Raw genomic sequence first — 7,500 nt, 5'->3', positions numbered from 1 at the left:
TATTTTTGGTTAAATTTCACCCAATTTCCACAACACGTTTTCGGGATATGCTTGGAGGAAAGCAGAAATATCCGGTGTGTTGTGGCTATCTCAATCCCACATCTTGCTACAGCCTCTGTGTTTCTGCTTTCTGGGCGGTATCTATGCACTTAACACTTTTGAATGCATTTTAGCATGTAACTTTTGTTTTCTGCTGGCAAACGCTAAGTGGTTCTGTTAGAGTCGACTGCCCGAAAAACGTCACCAAGAGACATCTCTTATGCAAACAGCAAGGGGAAGCTTTATTGATTATCCAGCATGCTGGGGCTGCCCGATCATACATGAACAGAGCAGCCCCGAATAACCAAAGGTTAGGGTTTATAAAGGCAAAAACCACAAAACCGGGAAGGGGGGGAATACATGGTTGCTATGCACGGTTGTTATACACAGTTGCTAAAATCAAAAGAGAGTACATAAAATCAAAAGAGTATATGGTTACTGGGGTCAACATAACCTAAAACCTAAGTGAAATTAATATTTATCATAATCTTGACAATACCAGTTATAATATTACAATTAGCAATTAGGACTTGACATTAATGTAAGACACAGACAAATTACATCTTTATTATTAGCCCAGGTAACCCAAGTGCAACCTTTCTACTTTTAAGCTTGAGCAATCATGCTAGGGGGTTTTTGTGTGTTGCCAAGGGTGATGTAGTGCACTGCTATTGTCCGACTATTTGAGATTATAGTTTCAGACCAGAGTCTCACGGTGGGGGGGTGCTTTCCCAGAATGCAGTCTCAAGTGCTCCAAAATGGAGTCCCTACTGCCAAGGTGCTACTCTTATTTTTTTACAGCTGTACCAGGAAGGTTTAAACCTGTAAGCTTAAGCTTAACTTTTTACACCCGCACATATACAATTTTAACTCTTCATTCCCCACTCCTTGTTGTGAGGATCTCTAATCTTAGAGATTTGTTTTTGTATCTTTTAATGTGACATATTGTTGTCTTATGATTATGAGTTTAACATTTTTAACTTGTTTCCGCACGAAGGTGATGAGTCTATTTAACACACAAGGTCCTATGGTTACAATTAGGAGTAGAACAATTAAGGGTCCTGCTAGGGCTGACAGTAGAGTAGTAAGTCATGGGGACTGGCCGAACCATGACTCAAACCATTTTTGTTGAGTTTTCCTCTTTCGTTGCCATTTTTTTTTTAGTTGTTTTCTGAGTTTGGCCATGGAGTTTTTAACCACCTGGGTTCAGTCAGTATAAAAATAACATTTTTCCTTTAGGGCCGCACATAACACCCCCCACCCCACGAAAATGAGATCCAACCCCCGCCTGTTCTGTAATACTGAAATGCAGATACTGGGCTGCATCTGGGAGATTGTGGAAGATTTGTCAGGCAGAAGGATCTCCACCTGGCAGGTTATCAGGTAGAAGGGGGCAGGGCAGGATGCAAAGGCCGGGCTTCCAGTGAAACATTGTCAGGATGACTGAGATGCAGATGCATATGCTGGACACATTAGGCCTTTATGTCACACACACATAAGCTCATAACTGACTTTCTGCCTAATATTTTTTCCTCAAGAGGTAATACCCAAAATTCTTCTTTGGGATTATGGATGGAGTTCCGTCTTCTGTAACTTCTTCAAAGCTGGCATGTGGGCGTCGAGGGGGATTTGGGTATTTCCTCTTGCTACCTGTCTTATGGTGTGCAACAGTGGCCTTGGAAAGACTGTACTGCTTGGTCCAGAGGGCTGTTCAGGTAGTCCAGTGGAATGGGCTGGAAGCCTTGTCTGACGACCATTTGGAGTTAACAGCTTTTAGTCTGTTAGAGACAAAACAAATAAGGGCATTAAAAACACACGGTGTAAGGAGAAGCATCTATAGTTTCAGTACAGGAGTGGAGGGGACCACTTCCCCCTGGACTATTGGATAGACTTTTAAGGCCTGGCAGGGTGTGTGAGGCCCAGACCTATCCATGGGGTGCTGTTAAGAAAATTGTAAGAGATGCAAATCTCCTTTAAGGGAGGCACCCTGTTGACTCGCATTACATGGCTGGACTAGGAGAGTTAAATAAGAGGCTGATAGAAATAGGCAACTTACGTTTTACTGACCCTAAGCCATCCCCAGTAGCAGTGGCTGGAATTGGAAGCTGGGCAGAGGCTGGGCAGAGCCAAAGGCTTTTTAGCTCGGGGCCACAGGGTCTGTAGTTCTGAACCAGGAGTCCTTCGACACCCAGGGCAGTTCCGTGTCCAGTGGCTGTGCTCTTGGCAGGGCCGACAGAAGGCATTTGCTGTTACGACATCTGCTTGCCCAACGCCCTGGCTCCTTATATCAGCAACGGGTGCACAGGTTTGGGGTGCACTGGCCTTGCTGGGTCTCCTTGATGGCAGATCACCGTGTAAAGCAGCCATTGATTGGCCTGTTGCCCATCCCTACATTGCTCCTGCTGCTAGCTTGCTCCTCATTCCACTGGTCTCTAATAAAGTGGATCATGGAGGCAGCCTCTATGATGCCAGTCAAGGGGGTGCCCAACCCAACCCTGATTTTTGGAGATTTTTTAATATCAGGGTGAGCTAGAAAAATTATGGTCATGGGCAAATTCTGACACTTAGTATTTTCCTGCGAGTTAAGACCGTGCCCATGAGGAGAGCTATGACCCTTTAGGTAAGATCAACTGTGGTGACCTGCTTGCATACTTTGAGGTCGTTAGTTTAACTTTTTATCTATTTTTTAGTTTGGTTTAAAAGGGGAGTTCTGCCCATTTAACGCGTACACTGAGAAATTGATCTAGTAGTTTAACCCCCCCCTTTTTTTGTTATGTTGTTTGGGGCCCTATACTGTGGCCAGGCATTATTACAGAAAAGGTCAGTCATCCCTTACATAAGGTCTGGGGATCAAACCGTACGTCACAGTGGAGAGTCCTGCAGAACAGCAGTAACTTCCCTTCTGGAAGAGAAAAGAGGAGAAGCGAGGCAGCAAGTTGGGTCTCTAGCCTGACTTTCTGGGCTTTTAGATTTAACTGGCAGTTTAACCAGTGTTTACTGCGTAGCCCGACTTAGAGGAGAAATTGTGGCAGAGGTCTCTGCCATCCTTTGGCTTCCGGGTATTTACCATGTAGCCTGTGGACACTAGCGCTTTCTTGGGTTTCTGGAACCCAGTTTTTTAGCATCTGTCGTATAACCATAACAGAGACAGTAGAGTACACAATGGATTAACATGAATTTTATGTCTCTTGTTGTCGAATAAACCAGAAATAAAATAAAAAAACCTTGTATATAAGAGTTTACATAATTTAGAATTATTTAACAGAGTCAAAAAGAGCTTACAGGACCTAACTCTAGAAATGGCAGAGTAATCGATTTATCAGACACTGTTAACATAGATGTTACAGTTTTTGCAGAAACAGATTCCAAGATTTATGATTTAGACCATTTTTAGATATTTACTAACATTAGTACATAATTTTTTTCTTAAACCCCATTGTTATAACAGAAGATCAGACTTTAACATTAGGTCAGTGTAATTTTGGCATTAGCACTTAACTCTGTAAATAATATTTTAAAATTATAAACATTTTAAAACTTTTTATGACTTGTTTACACTTTTTGAAATTTTATACTTATAGTTACTTTTATATAGTCTTGAATTGTCATGTATGGACAACCTATGAGAATACATGTTAACAAACTCAAACAGTTTTTTTTTTTTATTGAATTTGAGATGTTAAAAGTATATATAATATATTTTTCCAAGTTTTACTTAGCACTGATGCCTAGATGACTTAAGACACTGAGTTATTAATGAATACCACACCATTATCTGAAATAAAAGTTAAAATTACATTTTCATGTTTTTAAGTAACACAAGGATAACACCTCCTGGACAGTAAACATTAGTGCATGTTTACAACTTTGAAAAGATCTTCCTCATTAAGAGAAACAAGTTTAAAGCATATCAAAGACATGCAAAACTGAGCAAGCAAGCCACTGAGCAAACTGAAGGGCGTTTGCATTACCTCAATTTTCTGAACCAATCTGCATTGGCTTACTTTAGTTAACAACATAAAGGCTTGTATACACAGAATTTTACTCTTATTTTTATAAGACTGCTTTAGCTGGAAAGCAAAAACATAAATACAGCATAGGTTTGACATTATTTATAACATTTTAATATATTTTATATAATTTGAATTGACTCAAGCAGCTGTTACTTTAACAAATTCAGAGTCTCATCCTTTGAGAGTTCCAGGGATCCGACTGGAAGCCCAAAGTTGGAAGACTCGGTTTAGAATTTAAGCTGTCAGAGAGTCAAACCATTTAGCCAAAATTAGTACATTTCTGATCAGTTGGGTAATTACTTAGACATTAAAAACAGATAAACAATGTAAACAAACTTCGCGCTGTAGTTTTTCCAATCAAGACTTATAATGGCAATAGAAAAACACGAAACCTTCAAGACAGGTGAACGCTCTCAGATGAGTCAGGGACAGCAGCACAGAAAAGAGCTGATTATCAGCATATGAACCCATTGTTTAGGTTTTTATTAGCTGCAAAGAGAAAAATCCATCAGGTTGGAAAGGGTTAATGGCTTAAGGTTCTGGCTCCCTTAGGTAAGGTCAGCAGTGGTATTGAATTGGAAATTCCTCCAGGAGAGGAAAAAGAAGCAGCCCTGGGGTGGGGGCTCTGCCTAGAGATATTTGGCTATGCCTGCCTGGGTGCACCAGGCCACATGGACTAGAATAGAGTGCAGAGAAAGGCTGTGGTCCCCCATTTACAGGGAAGACTGTGCACACCGGGGCCTGGCAGGACTAGCCGTGGGGTGTTGGGAACCTTCTATAATTTAACCAAAGCCAGATTAATTAGGACTACTGCAGACACTCAGTCAATTACAACAGATAGTTAACTTTAGCTCTTTTCCAGATTTAGTTCTCAGGCAATCAAAGCTTAGCAACAGTAATAGTTCACAAAAAACTTTTAAGACGCACCAGAGCTACCATAAGCTGCAAAGACGGAAAACTTTTTACCCGGTTGGAAAGGGTTAACAGGTAACAGGTAACAGCTTTTCCCTGGGTGGAGAGACCTGTGGAATTTCCCTCTCCCTTTCTCCTAGCCAGTGGTATAGGAATGGAGATGAGGAGAGCAAAAGAGTGGGGGAGGGAGCCCCGGGAGGAGGAGGAAGGCAGAAAGCAATGAAGCTCCTCATGAAATCTCCTATCGCTTAAGGTTACCCACTACCTAGTTGTCTGAGTTTACCTGAGGGCCAATATTAGCCTCGACCGAAGCTAAGCCCTGCTCGAGTAGCAGTAGGCAGCGTTATCAGGCGTCCCTCCGAGAGAGAGACCTGGTGCTTGGGTCACAGTCCGGCTGCCGGGAAGCCGAAGCGAGCTCGGGGGGTCTCCAGACTCTCAGCCAACTGCCCTTCCTAATTTCCCTCCCATTCCTTACAATCCCTCTGGAGTTTCGGTCGTAGCTAAGCCGTGGCTGGGGGGACTCCGCGTTCTCGGAGAGCTGTGGGGTGCCAGACACTCAACGGTCACTTCCACAGATCCGGTCCCGCTTGAGGGAAGGAATACTGACCTCCGATGTCTTCTCAAAATCCCGGTCTGGGTGCCCTTGACGGCCAGGCAAGAGAATGGCCTCTTTCACTTGGCGAATGAGTGGTAAATGGAGAGCCCTCCGGGGGGCCATTCAGAGGCACAGAAAGACTGCCACTTTACCTTCTTGACTGACAAAGAAAGGTACCTACTACCAATGATTCAAAGTTAGAGACAAAGATGTAGACACAGTCTGGCCCATGTTAGCAGACATCACAATGTACACGAACAGACAAACAGTGTAGAGAATCAGCCCACAACGACCACACAAAGTGTCCGTAGAGGAACTGAGATAAACTACTGGTCGCGACGATGCTAGCAATACAAACACAGACTCTGGAAACGCCTCAGAGCCCTGTGAGGATGCTGGTAATACAAATGCAAGCTCCGGAACCACTTCAGAACCTACAAATGCAGACTCCAGAACCACTTCAGAGTCACGCGACCATGCTGGCAATACAAACACAGATTCCAAATCTACCAAAAGGGAGCCATCACAGCGCCCCATACAATGCTAAATGACAAGAGAATACAATCAACAAACAACAAGACAACCAACAAAGCACCTTACAACTACAAAAGACTAATAATAAGAAGGCCTTACTGCCCACCCCATCTGTGCTGGGAATGCAGACTCCACGCCTGCCCCGTCGGAAGTATCTGGGCATCCCCAGCCTTCCTTTGTCCTCCTGAGGCGTCCCCCAGGGCCTTAGCCTGTGGCCCCCAGGCACGTCTGCCGGCCACAGCCAGGAAGGGCTCACGCCCCTGTCCCAGCAGCTACTACACCAGCACAGTTCCCAAAACCCTAGAGCGCTCACAAACTACCAAAATCCAGAATGAAGAGACACAAACCACAAATAAGCCGGCCGACAACACAAATAGGCGCCTGCACTTACCCCGAGAGATATCTGTTGGAGACGTCCGCAGGCAGCAGTCAGATCTCGCTGGGGCCTCCAAATGTTAGAGTCGACTGCCCGAAAAACGTCACCAAGAGACATCTCTTATGCAAACAGCAAGGGGAAGCTTTATTGATTATCCAGCATGCTGGGGCTGCCCGATCATACATGAACAGAGCAGCCCCGAATAACCAAAGGTTAGGGTTTATAAAGGCAAAAACCACAAAACCGGGAAGGGGGGGAATACATGGTTGCTATGCACGGTTGTTATACACAGTTGCTAAAATCAAAAGAGAGTACATAAAATCAAAAGAGTATATGGTTACTGGGGTCAACATAACCTAAAACCTAAGTGAAATTAATATTTATCATAATCTTGACAATACCAGTTATAATATTACAATTAGCAATTAGGACTTGACATTAATGTAAGACACAGACAAATTACATCTTTATTATTAGCCCAGGTAACCCAAGTGCAACCTTTCTACTTTTAAGCTTGAGCAATCATGCTAGGGGGTTTTTGTGTGTTGCCAAGGGTGATGTAGTGCACTGCTATTGTCCGACTATTTGAGATTATAGTTTCAGACCAGAGTCTCACGGTAGGGGGGTGCTTTCCCAGAATGCAGTCTCAAGTGCTCCAAAATGGAGTCCCTACTGCCAAGGTGCTACTCTTATTTTTTTACAGCTGTACCAGGAAGGTTTAAACCTGTAAGCTTAAGCTTAACTTTTTACACCCGCACATATACAATTTTAACTCTTCAGTTCCACATGGAGTCAAATCCTCCACACGTTCGAGTTTTCTAGGCAGAAAGCTTCAGAAACCTGAGAAAACGTGCTATATCTGTTTGTAAACATGAGATTGGAACCACTTGCCGAAGATAAACATTGTGCTTTTCTCCAAAACAACTTTGACTGTGATGTTTTGGTTAAATGTCACCCGAATTCCACAACACTTTGTCCGGATATGCCTGCATGAAAGCAGAAATATCCGGTGTGTTGTGGCTATCTCAATC

The 7,500-nt window shown here is 43.4% G+C and overlaps 1 long non-coding RNA gene across 1 annotated transcript; it reads right to left on the bottom strand.

The window, feature by feature from the left end:
* Positions 1–257: 257 nt before the first annotated feature.
* LOC149123821 (uncharacterized) lies at positions 258–7,037 on the bottom strand. Its single transcript, XR_016214185.1, has 3 exons — positions 6,485–7,037; positions 2,876–2,941; positions 258–1,817 (listed from the first exon to the last, which is right to left on the bottom strand). It is a non-coding gene; the product is annotated as an uncharacterized LOC149123821 (long non-coding RNA).
* Positions 7,038–7,500: the final 463 nt, after the last annotated feature.

This window comes from Oryctolagus cuniculus, chromosome 10 (genome assembly GCF_051225735.1).
Source record: "Oryctolagus cuniculus isolate XC-2025 breed Fujian yellow rabbit chromosome 10, ASM5122573v1, whole genome shotgun sequence".
Taxonomy (NCBI): Eukaryota; Metazoa; Chordata; class Mammalia; order Lagomorpha; family Leporidae; genus Oryctolagus; species Oryctolagus cuniculus.
This window is presented reverse-complemented; position numbering and strand designations above follow the sequence as displayed.